At 39.6% G+C, this 20,143-nt stretch overlaps 1 protein-coding gene across 2 annotated transcripts in view; it reads right to left on the bottom strand.

Moving 5' to 3' along the window:
• Positions 1–19,640, bottom strand: part of LOC116115055 (long chain base biosynthesis protein 1) — a 37,775-nt gene extending 18,135 nt beyond the window's left edge. For both annotated transcript variants that reach the window (XR_004125612.1, XM_031401187.1), the window contains exon 1: positions 19,510–19,640. The gene's annotated coding sequence lies outside the window, so the exon portion shown is untranslated. The remainder of the gene's footprint in view (positions 1–19,509) is intronic.
• Between the last annotated feature and the right edge of the window lie 503 nt (positions 19,641–20,143).

Raw genomic sequence — 20,143 nt, 5'->3', positions numbered from 1 at the left:
GAATATTGGCGATCTGCAAGTTAATCACTAGGGCATCATGGTATATTACGATTAGGGTGATAGGGTCATCGTCTTCAAATTGAATGATCTGTTTTAAGGATGGCTGCATGGGTAGATGTGTTGAATGGACATCCTGGTGGTGGTTGGCTTGAGCATGTCTCTTTGCTGATGAATAATTGACCCCACTAATTACTAAGCCCTCGGATATGATATTATAGAATCCCTTGTGTTTTGGATCTTTGGGAGGGGGGACCGCTCATTGTTACTTCTTTAGTTCAGGGTTTACTTCCCTTTGTCAGTCGGTATATCTCTCAGGTGCCCACTTTTTAGCAGTGCTGCGACCTCCAGTCTCAAACCGATGCAATCAGCAATGTTGTGTTCGTGATCATGGTCGAACTTAGACCATTTGAAAGTGTTTCTCTTGACGTTTGGGTCTAACTTAGCTGGATATTTGACAGTCTGCCCCATATCTTTCATAATTGCCATTAGCTGGGTCAATGTTGAGGATGTAATCTGGAACTTTGAACAATGTAGAGCTAGATGGGTGTCTATTTGGGTAGGCAGGCTGTCTATCATACGGTTTTCTATTGTGATGGTTGGGGCCACGAGACTGAGTGGGATAATGTGGTTCATAAAAGTGAGCTTTTGGACGCCTGTCATTACGTCTTTGGTTGCGATCATCATAACAGTTATGTCACATCTGGTTGGCTTCATCCTCTTCCTACCTGATTTGGATTACTGCCCAAGCCAATGCATCTTCCGTTGTGTTTTGTCGAGTTTGGTAAGGTCTTTTTACAACTCGCCATCAAGCAGGAAGGGATGGGGATTTTCTCCTTGTTGAAGCGACTAACATACTCTCGCAGGGGTTCGTCCCTTCTTTGGTACACTCGATATAAATTGGCTGATAGCTTCTCCAGTTTTTTGCTGCTGGCAAATTGCTCGACAAAGGTGTCGATCAGTTGAGCAAAAGAGCTTATGGTGTTGTTGGGGAGATTAGTGTACTACTGTAAAGCCGGTCCTAAGAGGTTGGAACCGAAGCTCTTGCACATGTAGGCTTCCCTGAGATATGTTGGTATTACTTATACGAAGCTATGCGATCATCTGGGTCAGTTGTCCCATCATATGGATTCATGTTGGGTATAATGAATTTACATGGGATTTCGGCTAAGGCTATTGAATCCACAAATGGTGACTGCGTAGTTGTAAGGCAAGCTTTTTTCGGTTGAGGTGGGCACTCCTAGTATGCATCTCATCATGGCCTTTTTATTGGCTAGCTTTTCTGCCAATATTTGCTCAAGAGGGGTGCCTGTGGATAATAGTTGTGCATCGACGCTTTGGTTGTATACTTGTGACCCACTTGGTGCGCCAAGGTGAGTCGCATCATAATGTGTGGATTGCAGGTTTGCTCCATAATGGTTTGGTTGGGAATTGGAGTACTCAATTGCTCATTTAGGTTGAGTCGAGCCCCAATGTGATCGAACAACTATTCCGATCGGCATGAATGACCAAGAGTGTATTTTAGGGATGACTAAAGCTACAAGGATGAGTTATACCAGGATGGGTTTGTTGGGCGTAATGTTGTTCGCTTGACCCATAGGGGAGAGCCGAGCCTAATGAGTTTCGCAGATACGGGTTATCAGTCAAGGTTGGTAGGGTGTGGTGACTAATAGTGGCTGATGTCTGAAACTGTTGGTTTGGGATTGTCTAAACAATGGGTTCAAGTGTGAGTGGTGGGTCAACTGAGAAAGATGTTTGTAAGGATGGATCAGTTACTGGGATTGTGTTTAAGGTTGAGCCATCTGTTAAGGACGACTAGATATGGGAGGATTGCAGATCTCTGTTTGAGCTTCCAAGGTCAGGGGTTGACAAGTTTTGCATGAGCTTATCGAGACGCGAAAGCAATTCCTGAGCACCTGATCATGAGTGAAGTCAAGTGAATAAAACTGAGTTACCTACTCTCGTAAAGTTTGGTTTTTAGTCCGGATGTTGGCTTTCTCGGCCTCTAATGCTGCCACCTTATCCAACCTTCGTTGCATCATGGTCGTTAAAGCCTCGATATTTACTAAGAGGTCTGTGGGAGCCTTGTCTATCATCTCAGTCATGATTGATTCCCTTGTGGAGTAGAATGTCAAAGGAGTGTTGATTACCAAAGGCACTATGTTGGGCGCTGATGAGAGTGTAATTTATATATTTTTATTCCTTCCATATTATGTTTTTTGTTATGTTTTATGCCTAATTGAGTTGATTAGAGTTTATTTTGTAAGTTTGGCATATTTGGATAGACTTTATGAAATAATTGAGAAAATATTAGGAAATTCCAGAGTTTTTGTTATTCTGACCAATGCTGCGTTTTTCAGGTTTTTCATAGAGTCAGATTTCTCGATTGCAAAAGGGTTCTTCAGGGAAAGTAAAGTAGACAAATCAAGCATTCCAGGAAGGTATTATGGGTGAGAATCCGAGTTCGTTTGTGTCCTCATTAGTTGTTGCAAAGCCGGACCTGGAATCCTACTCGCGGAAGGATTTCCTAGCTGAGTATTGAGTCTTCGAATGGACCTAACTGTAGCTTTAGATATCGAAAGAAGGTGATTCAAAAGCCCAAATTCATCTACACATCCAGGACTACAACTTTTATGAAGTGACCAAGCCCAGAAGAGTTCTTTTACATTGCGAGAATCCTAGTGCAATTTGGATTATGAATTCCGTTTTCCATATCTGATAAGATTTTGACAGTTTTGGAAATCTATCGTTTAGCAAAGATCTAGGAAAGTAATTTCCGTTTTCATGGGAGAGAATTAAGGAAAAAACACATTACTTATTTAGGAGTTGTTAGATTAAACAAGGGTAGAATAGCAGTGGAGGTTTGTTTTTAGTTTTTCACTTTCTACGTCAATATGTGTGGCTGATCTTTCTTCTTCAGTTCAAGGGATTTTGAAGCCTGAATTCATGTCATTGGTGTAACTTAACTTCAGTAACATTGTTCTCAATCTCGTTTTTATTGGAATTATTTATGTTATTCTATTTTAATTGTTTATAATTTTCTGTTTGGGTGATTTAGGGGGTGTTTGTCTGAGCCTATGAAAATTAGCTTATAAGCAACAATTGCTTATAAGCTAAAATTAACTTAAAAGCATTTGAAATTTTAAGCAATTACGTGTTTGGTTAAAGTACGTATAAGTGACTGATAAGTAATTGACGTGTTTGGTAAAATGGGGCTTATAAGTACATTTTATTATAAAATTACTAAAAAAGGTACTACATTAAACAATGACATACTATGGAATTTTAAAATTAAATAAGGATAATATGGTAATATACTTGGTCAAACTAGCTTATAAGCACTTTACTTGGCCAAACTAGCTTATAAGCAAAGTGCTTATAAGCCCCAAAAAAAAAAAGTACCTCCCCCCCAACTTATTTTTTTTAGCTTATAAGCTCAACTTATAAGCTCAAAAAAATTATAAACAGACAGGTCAGCTTAATTTTAGAGCTTATAAGCAAGTTTGACCAGCTTATAAGCTTAGACAAACACCCCCTTAGTAATGGCTTACTGAATTATTTAATCAAAATTTTATCTGTTAGAGTTAGGAATTGTGATACATAATTGTCCTATTTCTATTCAATGAGTAACACATGGTGATAGATGATTACGGACAAGTTTTCAATCTGTCACCTTGAATAACATAACCTAAGTTAAATAATCCGATCTTGCGTGATTGTTGCTTGGATTGATCTCTTTTCCTAATTCTTAAGGCTGCCATTGAATTAAACTTAGAGAGTTTATTCTAGGTTGTTCAATGGTTAGGATCTAGTTGAAGAGTTTATTTCAGTAGTGACAATTAAGGGAAAATTCGGGTAACAGAGCTTGTTGTTTCCTAGGGTTAGTAATTCCATAATAACGAGATAGAATAATGTTACGGTTAGTTCGTGTCCAATGCATGTTTAGGTGGATCTTGAACCGAGAACTGATTGTTTTTAATTTGATATTTTCTACCATTGGAGATTTATTTGTTTCTTTAGATTGCATTGATTACAACCCCTTTCATTATTCTGCTGTCGTGTTTACTGTTTAGGATTTTATTTTATTTTCCTGTTGTCTTTGTTGTGGTTATTGGCATAGAATATAGGATTTAATCAAATCATTCCCTGTGGGATCGACCCTTGCTCACCCTATATACAATTTAGTAGTTAGGTTAGTAAGGTTAATTAATTTGGTGCATTCGGCACGCTACTAGGTGCCAAACTGTAGACCCTAAAATCTACGGTTATAGAAAGAAGGACAAATCTTATGACGTTGAGACCACTGACAATCTGCTGCACTTGTACACACAAAGGAACTAATGTGAAGTGAACCGAAAACACTGGGGTGGTGTTTGCCACAGCCACTCCTACGCTCAAGTCAGCAAGGATAATAAAGGCTTTTTAGTGAAGGTAAAGGAAAGAAAAGGTTACCAGTAGCTTAGTAGGGAACTAAAACCACGATGACAATGTATAGCTTTCAAGAATGAGAACTAAAGGGTTAGAAGGTTAATGTTGAATGCCTAAATAGTGGGGTGACCCTTATTTATATAGTAGTCATGGGATCTTTGTATCCCAAAAGGATTCTGAATCCATAAAGGAAGAGGTCTAGTGAATAGGAAAATCCTGATTCACTTGCCTTCATTAGCAGTAGGAATCCTAATTCATCCAAGATACGAAATCTTGAACGAATTAGGATTGAATCAAATAGGAAGAATCCTACTTACCTTGTTCTGGAGGCCTGATCTTAAGTAGGTTGTCGATAACGCCCATTCGGAAGGAAGGCTGGATTTGGGCCACAGGTTTTAGCCCAAAATCATGAAATCTGACATTGGCCCAACCAGATTTGGATTGTGTCCTTGGGTTGTTGTAGTAGAAAATGCCTATCTGGGCCTAACTGAACCCCAGGTGATTTTTGACCCCCACAACAAGTTAACATTTGTTTTATTATTGTATATACTTAAATCAAAACTTCATAAATAAAATAAAATAGATAATAATCACACATGTAATATATAATGATCATTTGGCATGTTTCTTTGTTTTTTTTTTTTTAGTTCTAAAAATTATTATTTTTTATTTATTCATAAAATGTGAATAGGTGATTTTTGACCCCCACAACAGGTTAACATTTGGTTTATTATTGTATATACTTAAATCAAAAGCTAACGTTAGCAAAGATAATTAAGGTTTTTTAGTGAAGGTAAGAGGAAGAAAAGGCTACCAGTAGCTTAGTTAGAATCTAACCACGGTGACCATGCATAGCTTTCAAGAATGAGAACTAAAGGGTTAGAAGATGTAATGTTGAATGCCAAACTGTAGGGTGACCCTATTTTATATATAGTCTGGGATCTTCGTATCCCAATAAGATTCTAAATCCATAAAGGAAGAGATCTAGTGAATAGGAAAATCTGATCACTCGCCTTCATTAGAGCAGGAGTCTTAATTCATCCAAGACGGAATCTTGAACGAATTAGGATTGAATCGAACAGGAAGAATCACTACCTTGTTCGGAGGCCTAGCCTTAAGTGGGTTGTCGATAACGCCCAGGGGAGAAGGCTAGATTTGGGCCACGGCTTTGCCCAAAATCATGAATTCAACGCTAGCCCAGCTAGAGTTAGATCGTGTCCTAGGGCCATTGTAGTAGAAAAATTCTATCTGGGCCTGACGGACCGGGTGATTTTTTACCCCACAATTAGCCCCCACTCTCTAAGCTAAAAAGTATTTTGCTTGTAGGTAACTGGTCCGAAAGGAGGTAATTAGGCTGAGCGGAGGTCTACCAGGACTAGCGAATGCTCTTTTGATGAGTGCAAGTGTCATATCTGATGAGGGATTTGAAATGTTCCCGTTGGTTGTACTCACACATTCTTATGCAATTGACTCCATTCGACTAATTGAGTCGAGTGTTAGGATGCAAGGCATGGTCTTGCAGCTGTGTCCACTTAGCTGACTAAGTCGAGTGATAGGGTGTAAGTTGCACTCTGGTGGTACTTAGTCAGCTCGGAAGACCAAGGTGTATAGTCTAAACATAAAACTTGTTGACTTTGCACTAAGATGGGTCGGCTGTCGTCGAGCCGAGTCTTGTTGAGTGATTTAGTGGCGCTTTAGCAATGGGAGCGTGTACTGTGTTGGGTTTCATAGAGTTTGAGTGAGAGAAGGGAAACTGTGGATCTCGAAGTGATTCCATTGTATGACACGTGTACGACAAATATCAGTTTCTACTTTTGAGCAGGAATGCAAAAGGTTGCACCCAATTGCCAGGTGCCGACTGGCATTCTAACAAATGGATGTGCAGAAAAGATAAATCTAAGAGGACTCTTGTTTTCATTTCGTCTTGGGTTTGATTTCTTCATCTTTTAAAACTCTCTATTGCTGTGGCAATTCAGGTGAATTTTACCTCTATTCATAGTAAAAACTTCCTCTACGAATTCGGTTTTTTTTCTGTTTTCTATTTTATGGAGCATTTTAGCGTGTTTAGGCTAGTTTTTGGGAAACTTTCGAAGGGGTTTGGAGTTTTTGTATTTTTTTTCTGGTTTTTCTGTTCTTCTTCTCAATAAACCGAGTATATCGGTCCTGGGAGTGTGCCAAGTAAACAAAGTGTGTTTAGCAAGTTTTTGGTCATTGTTTGGCGAATGGCATTTTTAACGAAATCGGAGATTTTGTGCTTTCTAGGATTTTTGTGTTGGCTTCATTGGGTGAGGGAAGATGAAATCGATACACTTTGGATAGCCTTCGCTCATCTCGGTGTCTCTGTCTGAGCTGAGTGAAGCGTTAGATTCGGTGTGAAGGAGTTTATCGAGGTTAGATTACCTTAGTCATTCTGTCGGTCTGCAAGACCGTGTCAAAAAATGAAGACTTGTTTAAATTGTCATCGATGTCACACTAGGGTTGAGTGAGGAAGTCATTGGAGACCGATGTGTGGGTAAGTACGAGTAGGCTCCACTATGGTCTAATGCCGAAGAGTTGTTAGGAATCAATCTACCCAACGCAGCAAAAAAACAAAAATTAAAAGGATAAACGTTCTTTTATGCCAAGATCCGGTATAGATTATATAGTTCACAGTTAAATCAAAATTCTGCACAAAATAATATCAGTCCAGACAAGGAACGAGATCTTCACACATTTGGAGGCTCCTTCAAATGTCCTGATTCTACTTCGCTACCAATTCAACGTAGAATTGAACGAACGTGATCCATACGAAGATAATCCGAAGAAACAAAGAGAGATTTGCTAGATCCACTAATTGGTTCAAGAAACAACTTGATAAAGAAATCTTTGATTCACTTAGAAAGGGAAAGTTGAGAGGGTGAGAGTAAAGGGGCGCCTCTTTTCTTTCAATAATGAATGAATAATTTCTTAACACACATGTACTTATATAGTGCATGTGCTAAAACCCTTCCTATAAAGAATAGGTATGGGCTCCAACCCTAATCACCTTGTATCCAAACATCCTTGTATGGATTTTATTTTAATTAATTATTATTATAATTAAAATCATTAATATATTTATAAATATATTAACATTTAATTAAATAATAATCGTTTAAATATATGCATACATATATTGAAATATAATCTCACTAATTAATTTTATATTAAATAAATACAAGCAACAACCTCAGCAAATTTAATTGTACTGTGAGATTACCAAAATAACTTTGTCCTAAAAGATGAAAATAGCCCTTATACAAAGATTCTTAAATTATCTTCAAGTGTGTGACCTATAGGCTCCGTATCATACCGACAGTGAATAGTTCATGATTAATACCAATTAATCGTCTCACTACACACAGACTAAAATTTGGCCCTAGTAAGGCATCATGGTCATCCAATAGATCAGATTTAGCGAAATAGCTACTTATCAACGATATGGTTACATGCAATTAAATCCTTTCATCATCTGTTATCTCATAGCGAGGGTACTAAATAATGTCAACCTCAGTTACTCTCGTATATTTGTTTCATTACTGGACCAATGATCGGAAATAAATTGGATTGAGCAACAACTCAATCCACTATGGCCATAGCTTTTGTGTCATTGTCACACTGAATGTGTCTGAGATAACTTCTCCCTTCCCCAGGAGTGATGAATCTCTATCACTCACACATCTTGATACCTCCTCAAAACGTCAATCATACCGTATTGACAACTCTAATACTTATCAAACTACAATCGTGCACAAGGCACACCTGGTGATCTCAAGTCTATAAGATCACATGCACTACATTTGTAGAGGATTTTATAGATGGGGTTACCATCTATATGAAATCCTCTGGTGGGTCAGTCCAGTGATCTTGCCTACAGTAAGCACCCAGATTGCACAGGTTCTCGGCAAACAACCTTAACAAGTAAGATCATTCACTACCTTTCGAACAAGGTGTCAACACGATGATAACCTTACTGTATTATCTGTGTCCTTGGTCAGAAAATATTGGGCTACAGACATTTCTAGAATGGCCCTATTGTGATCATAGGGTTCTCTCCTATCAAGATTTGACATTTGATACCGTCGTCACAATTCTACATCCTAAGGACATATATCATACATACAGATAGATTTACATGATATAGTAAAAAAAGTCTTTTTATGATTAAAAAATTATACAAAGAGTCAATTCTACAATAATTGAATGGCTCTAGGGCACTACCCAACAAAGGCAACGTCTAGTAGAAGTTCCAAGGGGCTGAACGAGCATCTCTGAGCGGTGGTATTGCTAAGTCGAGTAGTCATAGCTTACAGAGGCAAGGGATGAGTGAGGAAGATACAAAAGACGAGCAAAACACTCTAGAGCAATCAGTACTAGTGGGACTCGGTAAAGGAGCCTAGCCGACCGGTAGTGGGATCGAGGCGTCAAATTTTTGCCTTTACTTTAGGAGATGATTAATGACGGATTCGATGCAGTACTACGTTCCTAGTTCAGTGGAGAATCAGTTCCAAGAGCTATGAGGGGTTGACTAGGAGGAAAAAAGATGGGTGAAACAGTATGAGATATGGTTTCATGACGGTTTGTGCTTCCCATACCTAGCTCATCTAGGAGGTGGTAAACAATTTCATGATCGCACCAACATAGATAATGTCGAACGGGTGGAGGTTATTGGCTTGGAACTATTGCACTCAGAACCAAGTCATGTTCGATTTGCATGAGCGTCTGCATTCCTTTTATCTGAAGGAGCATGACCAAGAGAAAGTAGATTTCCATCACCCTTAGGCACCACCGACTCCACTTGGTGATGAACCTAGGTCGAGCGACAGAACTAGAAGGAGCGGTTCTTCTTCATAAAGGACAAGACTGTATTTGATAGAGAGGTCGGGCGGATACCATACACATGGAGAGCCAGGGTGAGAGATTGATTTTGTTTATACTTGTGATACTAAGTTTATCTCCCTTTCTTTTGTAGATCCTGACTTTGACAGAGCTGACAGAGCAGAGACGATCTCGACTGACGTAATTCTCACTTTCGTTCCTGCTGGGCGAATTTCAGCCATCAAAGAGAAGTGGGCAGAGAAAAAAATCCTTAAAATTCAAATAAGTGAATGACCAGTTGTCATTTCGAAGGAACAGACTAGAGAGTGATCTAAAAAGTTCAACTTAAGGAGAGTCATCTTGGTCCAAATGGAAGCTATTCAAAGAGGTATCCCCTTCCCTCATCAAAGTAACTGTGGCACATGCTACTGATTTGCTGTAGCAATCAGCCACTATTCGGGCATTTGTTTCTTCACACCATACCTAGGAGGTTGCCATCGAGAAAGGCTGATGAGGAAACTGAAGGTTGATATACCGAATGCGAGTGATGTGGCGCATAGCGCAGAGCCAAAAGAAGAGGGAGTCAGCCTAATGAGGGATCAAGTTGCAAAATGAGTCAATCCTACTTTCGGTCAGTCGTCGACAGAAGCCAGGTATTAAGGAAGTCCTGTTTGATAGGATGAAAAGTGACTATCACTCTTCCCAACAGGCATCGATCTACTCTATGCACGGATGATAATTTGGCTGCTAATTTTTGTACGGATGAGATGCGACTGACCAGATGGGGGCGACTATAATGGCCGAGTAGGACAGTGACTCGACAGCTTTAGTACTTTTAATTTCTAATTTTTGCTAAGTTATGGAACTAACTCGTACGTTTCTTATAGGCTTTGAGTGTGACTCTCTATTTGAAGAAGGTTGCAGTGCGTAAGATGCGAATCTAAAGTTTACCAAGTCCAATGGTCATTGAAAACTAGGAGGCTCAACGTTGAAGAACGGAAGGAGAGTTCTTCTGATAAGGTCTTTTTGAAGTGAGAGAGAACTAGCTAAAAAATAGAGGAAAAGTCAATTGCACTCAGGGAACGTTGCAAATCCATGTTAAGGATGTCATGATCAGGCTTGTGACGAGCTGATGAAGTAATACAAGGTCGGAAGACTGCACATTGGGACCCTGATGGCGACATAGAGCTTGGGAGGAAATAGAGGTTGAGGCAGCCGGGTGTCAATGACCGAATGGAAGGTGGGTGAGCCGAGTCTAATCCTAAAGATCAAAAGATTTTGTTGAAGAATAGGAGGAAGCTTAGCGGGTTCGACCGAGTCCATAAGTGTAGCCACTGTTAGTGGATCAGTAGTCAAGAGAAAGAGGTTGGCCGACTGGGGATCAGGATCATGAGGATAGCAGGTCCTGGTGACCCTTAGTTTTAAGCTTTTGTCAATACGTCTTAGACCTTTCAGGCACGTGATGCCTTGTTCGCTTTGTATCACAACTTTTTGCAGATGTAGGCTATAAACTTTTAATAGATCATTTTTTATTTCCCCATTACCAAGTGTTGTGGTCTTTATGTTACGTGGATTTGCATATTTGGAATGTTTTAGTTTTCAAGAATTCACGTGCTTGTCGAGTGATCGAATCCCTGATGCAAATGTGCCCATGTTAGGTTGACATGGCCGATTGTCGATGTAAATTAGTGATACAAATCAGCAGATGTAAGCTAGATGTTTCGGTGTTTAGTTAGCATGGCTGATTGTTGATTGAATCGTTGTAAATTAGTATATGAAATTTAGATGTTTAGAGTCTCGATGGCATGGCCGATTTTTGATGTAATTCGGGCTTGAGACGAATGATGATATCGATTGAAGTTGAATAAACTTGTCGATCAAGTGGGTCGAGGCCGGGCAGCATGACAATGTTGATGTAATTGGGCTCGCAAGAGTCGAGTGTATCGTTGAAGTTGAATAAACTTGTTGATACTAAGTGTGCTGAGCGCATCGGCGTGATCGACTATCGATGTAATTTGGGCCTTGTGAACGAGTTGATGTATATCAATTGAAGTTGAATAAACTGTCGTACTATGTTTGTCGAGACTCAGTAGCATGATCGACTGTCGATGTAATTAAGCCTGCAACCGAGTCGTGATATCGATTAAAGTTGAACAATTTCTTCGCTAAATATCTTTTATTATACTTGGCCAAAAGGCTGACTGTTGGAGAAGAGGTGGACATGCCACTCACCTTTTTTAACAAAAAAAACTAAAAGGGAAAATAAAGCATTACTAAAAATAGTACCATTTGAGATGGATGGTGTTCCAACTATTATTGATTTTTTTTCCCTCTTGATTCTAGAGCCTGTAGGTGCCCTTGCCCATTACTCTGGTTACCTTATATGGCCTTTCTATAGGGTGACTTCCCAACGTTAATCTCTTAGTATTTTAAAGACTTGCAAAGCACCCAACTCTCCTTAAAGCTCTTACGACATTACGTTGATTAGTGTGAGCAACTCATTACTGATATGTGTCATTCTTGAGTGATCTTGATCCCTCAGCTCATCGATGGCATCCAGTTGTGACAAAGATTTGGTCGTTGTCTAATATCTGTCCATTGGAGTTTGGTTGAAGGGTACAGACCTCAACTGGATGACTGCCTCTGAACCATAGTAGTGAGAAGGGTGTTTTCAGTGGATGAGTGGGTTGTGTTCGATAAGACCAAAGCACTCCAAGTAGTCATCTGCCAAACCGTTAGCTTTCTGAGGCATTTCTTGAGTGTCTGAATCACCGTTTGTTGAGCGCTGCTGCCCGTTTGACTGAGGATTACGAGGTGTTAAGAAGCTAAACTTGATACCACAATATCATAAAAGTCTTGAATCGGAGCTATAAATGGGGATCCATTATCAGTGAACATTCCTTGTATACGACCTACATATTACATTCTCTAGATGAATCCCTTCACTTCTTGTCTCACACCTAGGCGAATGCCCAGCTTCTATCTATTTAGTGAAGTAGTCAGTGACTATCAGCATGTATACTTGTTGTTCGGTACAGTTGGAGGTTTACCAACTATGTCCATCCCTTAATTATAAATGGCTAGGGAGTGAGAATGGAGTTAAGTCTTTCAAGAGGGAGGTGCGAGACATTAGCAAACCTTTGACAACTATCACAGCCTTGGCGTAAGCGCTAACATAAATAGCATGGAAGGCTAGTATAAACGACTGTGATCACTCTGTGGGCGAGATAATCTCTACCATGGTTTCGCACTCGCCTTCGTGTATCTCGTCGATGACATACTTGGCTTGTTTTAGAGTGATGCATTTGAGATAGGGGCTAGGAAAAGGACTCTTCAATAGTTGACCCTCATAGATTGTGAAGCGATGGTAGCCTTGGCTCTGCAGTCGGTGAGCTTCATTCTTGTCAGGGGGAGTTCATCATTTTCCAAGTATCGAATGATTGGTGTTATCCATGAGTCAACAGAGTTGATGTCTAATACTTCCGAAGGCTCTCTAGGGATAAGGTGTTTCCTGGTGGGATTCCAGTCGATGGCCATGCAGGAAAGGGAGGTTGTGAAGAGACCCTTGAAGGATGATCCAGGTTGGCTAGGCATCTACTTAAGCTTCTCGATCGTGGATCTGGATGATTGTAAACTTTTCAAAGGTCAACTAGAGTTCTTTTACTATGTGAGGTATGTGTTCATCTTGGTATCTCGGGCTTGGTAGGTCCCTTGGAGTTGATTAACCATTAGCTGAGAGTCGGACTTGACCTTAATTTTGTTACTCCTACGTCTTTTGCCAAGGTGAGCTCAGCTATTAATGTCTTATACTCAACTCATTTAGTACACTCGAAGTCGCATTTGATGGCTCTTTGGACGATGTCTCCCTCTGATGAATTAATACGATGCCCAAACCACTTTCATTCGAATTACTAACCCCTCGACTGAGAGAATCCACTTAGAGACTCGACACTTGTCATGCACAACAACTTTTGTGGATGATGTGTTGGAGTGAGGTCGGCAATGAAATCAACCAATGCTTAGACTTTATGGTATCCGGTTTGGTAGGATATATCAAATCACTTAGCTTGACTGTCCACTAGATGAGTCTTCCTAATAGCTTCAGTTTGTGAAGGATCTCTTCAGTGGGAATGTGGTGAGACGACTATGGAATGACACTAGAAGTATGGACAAAGTTCTAGGGGCATGGATGAGTGATAAGGCCAATTCTCCAGTAGTTGTACGAGTCTCAATGTCGAGGAGACTACTCACATAATACACAAGCAGTGTTTCTCATTATTTTCCTAGCTAAAATGGCTAAGATAGCATTTTAGAAACAGACAGATGTATAAAATGTCTTCTATGAAGGGTTTGAAGAAAGGGGGGGGGGGGGAGTCAAGTACCTTTAGCTGTCGTGAGGCTTATTCGCAAGTTAGGGTCCATTCAAATTTTTGGGTTTCTTGAGTGTACGAAGAACATGTGGCACAGCTCGGATTTGATCAGTGTTTGCCTCTATGTTATGCTAAGTCACCATGTACCCTAAAAACTTCCCGAATGGACCTCAAACGAACACTTGGCAAGGTTAAGCTTCATGTTTTACTTCTGAGTATCGAGAATGCTTGGCTCAGGTGTCGAGGTGTTGATTGGCATTAAGGATTTGGGGAACATGTTGTCTATAAACACCTCCATCGTGTCTCCCAATTGTTCAGCGAACATCTTATTTACCAGCGTTGACAAATCACCCCTGATTCTTGAGTCGAAAAGTACTTTATAACAGTATGTGCCTTTTTCGATGATGAAAGCTATCTTCTTGGTATCGGATACATCAGGATCTAATGTAGCTTGAAAAGGCATCTATGAAGCGAGAGCTCATGTCGATGCGTTGTGGCGTCTACCGCATGTTTATATGGGAAATGGGAATGAATCTTTCGAGGATGCTTCATTTAGGTCGTGAAGTTTATACAAACTTCATTTTCCATTATTTCTTGACCACCACTACATTTGCTAACCAATCTGGATAATGTACCTCGCACAACCCATTACCCAACATTTCTCAACCTCCTCATTGATGATTTGGTTTCTCTCTGGTGCGAACTTTTTCTCTTCGTTTCATGAGGATGATGGGGTCCACCGCGATGTGGTGGATGATGCACCAGACTGATCCCTGTCATATTCAATGAGACCAAGTGAAGTAGTCATATTCTGCTGCAAGAATTCGATCAACCATTCCTTAATAGCGGACTAGGTCAAGAATCAATTTGTGTCTTCTTATCAAGGTCATCTGAGGTGTATCTATACCTCAAATCTCCATTGATAGTTCGTCAGGCTCGCTTAGGGAGTTGGATTTGACTATAATTGTTGTGACTACCTTGAAGGCAATTGTAACATTTTTGGAAACTTTAGGATCGCCCCTGATTTCACTCACTCCCCACTTGGTAGGAAACCTGATTGTCCGATGGAATGTGGTGGATGGAATGACTATCATGTCATGGATCCAAGGTCGGCCATGACAACATTGTAGGGGGAGGGCAGGTCAAGACCAAGAAAATATTTGACGATTCACACCGCAAGCATAGACAAGTAAAACAATCTCACCAATGGTATATTTTGCTCTGAGCTGAACCCGACTAGGATGGTTGGGTGTTACTTATGTCAGCTTCATTAACCCATCATCTTCATTGCTTCCAAAAAAAGTATGTTGGTTGAGGATCTCCGTCTTCCAAAATTTCCTAAACGAGATATGGCGATCTGAGTTAATCACTAGGGCATCATGGTATATACGATTAGGGTGATAGGGTCATCGTCTTCAAATTGAATGATCTGTTTAAGGATGGCTGCATGGGTAGATGTGATGATGGACATCTGGTGGTGGTTGTTGGAGCATGTCTCTTTGTCGATGAATAATTGACCCACTAATACTAAGCCCTCGGATAGATATTAAGAATCCCTTGGTTTGGACTTGGGAGGGGGGACCGCTCATTGTTACTTCTAGTTCAGGGTTACTTCCCTTGTCAGTCGGTATATCTCTCAGGTGCACTTTTTAGCAGTGCTGCGACCTCCAGTCTCAAACCGATGCAATCAGCATGTTGTGTTCGTGATCATGGTCGAACTTAGACCATTTGAAAGTGTTTCTCTTGACGTTTGGTCTAACTTAGCTGGATATTTGACAGTCTGCCCATATCTTTCATAATTGCCATTAGGGGGCAATGTGAGGATGTAATCTGGAACTTTGAACAATGTGAGCTAGATGGGTGTCTATTTGGGTAGGCAGGCTGTCTATCATACGGTTTTCTATGTGATGGTTGGGGCCACGAGACTGAGTGGGATAATGTGGTCATAAAAGTGAGCTTTGGACGCCTGTCATTAGTTTTGGTTGCGATCATCATAACAGTTATGTCACATCTGGTTGGCTTCATCCTTTCCATGATTTGGATTATGCCAAGCCAATGCATCTTCCGTTGTGTTTGTCGAGTTGGTAAGGTCTTTTTAAACTCGCCATCAAGCAGGAAGGGATGGGGATTTTCTCCTGTTTGAAGCGACTAACATACTCTCGCAGGGGTGTCGCCTTCTTTGGTACACTCGATATAAATTGGCTGATAGCTTCTCCAGTTTTTTGCTGCTGGCAAATTGCTCGACAAGGTGTCGATCAGTTGAGCAAAAGAGCTTATGGTGTTGTGGGGAGATTAGTGTACTACTGTAAAGCCGTCCTAAGAGGTTGGAACCGAAGCTCTTGCACATTAGGCTTCCCTGAGATATTTGGTATACTTATACGAAGCTATGCGATCATCTGGGTCAGTTGTCCCATATATGGTTCATGTTGGGTATAATGAATTTACATGGATTTCGCTAAGGTATTGAATCCAAATGGGGACTGCGTAGTGTAAGGCAAGCTTTTTCGGTGAGGTGGGCACCTAGTATGCATCTCATCATGGCCTTTTTATTGGCTACTTTTCTGCCAATATTGCTCAAGAGGGGTGCCTGTGGATAATAGTGTGCATCGATTTGGTTGTATACTTGTGACACTTGGTGCGCCAAGGTGAGTCGCATCATAATGTGTGGATTGCAGGTTTGCTCCATAATGGTTTGGTTGGGAATTGGAGAGTATCATTGCTCATTTAGGTTGAGTGAGCCCCAATGTGATCGAACAACTATTCCGATCGCATGAATGACACAGAGTGTATTTTAGGGATGACTAAAGCTACAAGGATGGTTATACCAGGATGGGTTGTTGGGCGTATGTTGTTCGCTGACCCATAGAGGAGAGCCGAGCCTAAGAGTTCGCAGTACGGGTTATCAGTCAGGTTGGTAGGGTGTGGTGACAATAGTGGCTGATGTCTGAAACTGTGGTTTTGGATTGTCTAAACAATGGGTTCAGTGTGAGGGGGGTCAACTGAGAGAAGATGTTTGTAAGGAGGATCAGTTACTGGATTGTGTAAGGTTGAGCCATCTGTTAAGGACGACTAGATATGGGAGGATTGCAGATCTCTGTTTGAGCTTCCAAGGTCAGGGTTGACAAGTTTTGCATGAGCTTATCGAGACGCGAAAGCAATTCCTGAGCACCTGATCATGAGGAAGTCAAGTGAATAAAACTGAGTTACCTACTCTCGTAAAGTTGGTTTTTAGTCCGGAGTTGGCTTTCTCGGCCTCTAATGCTGCCACCTTACCACCTTCTTGCATCATGGTCGTTAAGCCTCGATATTTAAGAGGTCTGTGGGAGCCTTGTCTATCATCTCAGTCCTGATTGATTCCCTTGTGGAGTAGAGTAAAGGAGTGTTGATTACCAAAGGCACTATGTTGGGCGCTGAGAGAGTGTAATTTAATATTTTATTCCTTCCATATTATGTTTTTTGTTATGTTTATGCCTAATTGAGTTGATTGAGTTTATTTGTGTTGGCAATTGGATAGACTTTATAAATAATTGAGAAAATATTAGGAAATTCCAGAGTTTTGTTTATTCTGACCAATGCTGCGTTTTCAGGTTTTTCATAGAGTCAGATTTCTCGATTGCAAAAGGGTTCAGGGAAAGTAAAGTAGACAAATCAAGCATTCCAGGAAGGTATTATGGGTGAGAATCCGAGTTCGTTTGTGTCCTCATTAGTTGTTGCAAAGCCGGACCTGGAATCCTACTCGCGGAAGGATTTCCTAGCTGAGTATGAGTCTTCGAATGGCCTACTGTAGCTTTAGATATCGAAAGAGGTGATTCAAAAGCCAAATTCATCTACACATCCAGGACTACAACTTTTATGAAGTGACCAAGCCACAGAGTTCTTTTACATGCGAGAATCCTAGTGCCCATAATCATGGTAGACACAAATTAATAATGAAAATAGCTTTTCTTACAAGTAACTTCTCATGTCCAATAAATCCAAGATAATTTGCAGAGGCAAAATTCACAACTTCTTTCCCATTAATTATTGTATGTGGCCCAGCAGCACTGCATCAAAAGCAACTTGTGAACTAAGATACTTTTCAAAAAACTAATCGATTGTTCAGAAAAAATGACTCTCAATCTTAGAATTCCACGATTCCTTGTTTTAGAGTAAATCATATAGAACAGATGTCTTACAAAAAAACATAAATTAACTGAGACATGTAAGGCAATAGTTTTAAATTGCAAAACATAAAAATTAATTAAGACGCATAAGGTAATAATTATGACTTTGTACACTATAATTTAGTGTGAACAATAATGGCAATTGAAACATATCAAATACAGGGAAAACGAGTAGTATCATTAAAGAACTTGACTTTTGTAGAGAAAGAAAGATTATGAAACTAAAGATCAGAAGATACAGGGTACCCCTTTAATCTAAAAAGTGAGACAAATAAGCAATATATCGAGGCAGCAGCATAACTTTGCTACATTCAAACAAAATGTACTATATAAATAACTTCAATTTTTTACCTTTCCAGTACTGGGGGTTCATATTGCATCTCCTCTGTGATAGGAGGAATAAGGGATTCTGGAACCCATTCATCGCATAGCTCATCTATTTCCTATTGAAGTCAAGCAAACTTTTAAGCAATGTTAGGTTGATACAACATTATGTACATCAGAGTGAATGGTAGACAAACTACTATGAAAACAATGACATTTTAGAGAAACGAATGAGCACCAGAAACAGATTAAGCGTCATAAAGGATACAAAGTAAATCTGACAAATAATCAATAAAATTTAAATGCATATGTTAAAAGATGGGGCAATTCATGAAAAACTCATATGGCTATACAGCATCAACACTTGATGGAGATTTTTCAATCTAAAAAAAATACAAACATGTGACGTATCCCCAATGAGGAAATTTTTCATAAAGCCGACCAACAATTTCCCAGCTTCTACTAACATCGTATACTTCTCTAGAACCATACATAATAAAAAAATTCACCAGCATAAGACATGTAATTAAAGCCCTTGTTACAACCCTTATCATAAGAACAGACATAAATGCATTTTTTGAACCATAATTGTGGATGAAATGACAAGTTCAAAGAAGAGCTGTCACACAAACCTTCTTCGTTAGCGGCCGCTTGGGAGGCTTGTAACTTTTCTGGGAAAGTAGGAAAAGAATGACCACAAGAAGAAGAAGTTCCACAAACAAATGGCCTATCAAGTACCGACAGAGTTCCAAAACAACCTTAATTCAGTCAGACAAGGTTTCATCCCTAAAAGATACAAAAATACCCACAAATATATTGGAATTTAGAAGTTACCGCCAATATGCACTCCAAAAACAACAGCTCGGGCAGACGGAGCATCTAGAGCCAACGTCACCCAGTTCAGTGTTGTATTAACTAATTTGAAAGCAAATGATTCCATTTTCTACAAAATTTATCACAACTTGATTAACAGAGAAGTTTCAAACATCAGTCAAGCATAATCCCGACACGCAGCAAATGAAATACCCTGCAAGCATCCATTGTTGTTCACTAAGATTGTAACGAAAACCATAAATACAGAATTACTATAAAACCACACATCTACATGGATCCACTAATAAAACAAACATAAATCAATAAATTAAACAAGAATTCGAAAATCAATGAACTCAACAAGAATCCGTAATCAATGGATTAAACACGAATTCACAAATCAATGGATTAAAAAAGAATTCCCAAATCTCATTTCTACAAAACCCTAGTTTGTTTGATTCAATTCAAAAATCATATTCGACCAAATTAAGTAGCTAAAAATTATAAAACAAAAAGAAAAAGAATTTGAAAATGAAGAGTAAATATTAAACTGATTTTAGAGAGAGTGAGAAAGGAACCTGCAGGAGATGTATTGACGGGTTTGACAGGCTGAGATCAAGAGAGACTCGCTCTCTTTCCCAGATTCAGCTTCATTTTCCAAATAATTTTCAATGTATTTAACGAGAGAATGATTTGATTTTCGCTTACTAGTTGTCCTGCCATTTAAAAATCGAATATTGACCCAGGATTTAACAGACGTTAGCGAAGATGGGTAAACGTAAGTACCCACCCAAACCCGAAAATATAAACCGAACCAGGCTGTTGATTCAAGCATGTGATGTCTTACGGGCTAATAGGGTGTAAATATAAATCCGACAAACCTAAATCGAAATATTTGTTGACAAACCTAAATCGAAATATTTGTTTTAAAACAAAAAAAGAAAATTCAATTAAGATGATTAGATTATGTAGAAATTTAGAATTTTGATTACAATAAACTCTTTTTTCGTATCACACAAGTGTAAACGCTAAAATCTACGATTATTTAAAGAAAAACTGAAAACATCGGGTTGTTGTTTGCCGTATGCATTTTGACTCTCATGTTATCAAAGATAATAAAGGTTTTTTAGTGAAGGTAAGGGAAAGAAAAGATTACCAGTAACTTAGTCAGAATCTAAAACCACGTTGACAATGTATAGCTTTCAAGAATGA

The sequence above is a fragment of the Pistacia vera genome, unplaced genomic scaffold (assembly GCF_008641045.1).
Source record: "Pistacia vera cultivar Batoury unplaced genomic scaffold, PisVer_v2 Contig73, whole genome shotgun sequence".
NCBI lineage: Eukaryota > Viridiplantae > Streptophyta > Magnoliopsida > Sapindales > Anacardiaceae > Pistacia > Pistacia vera.
This window is presented reverse-complemented; position numbering and strand designations above follow the sequence as displayed.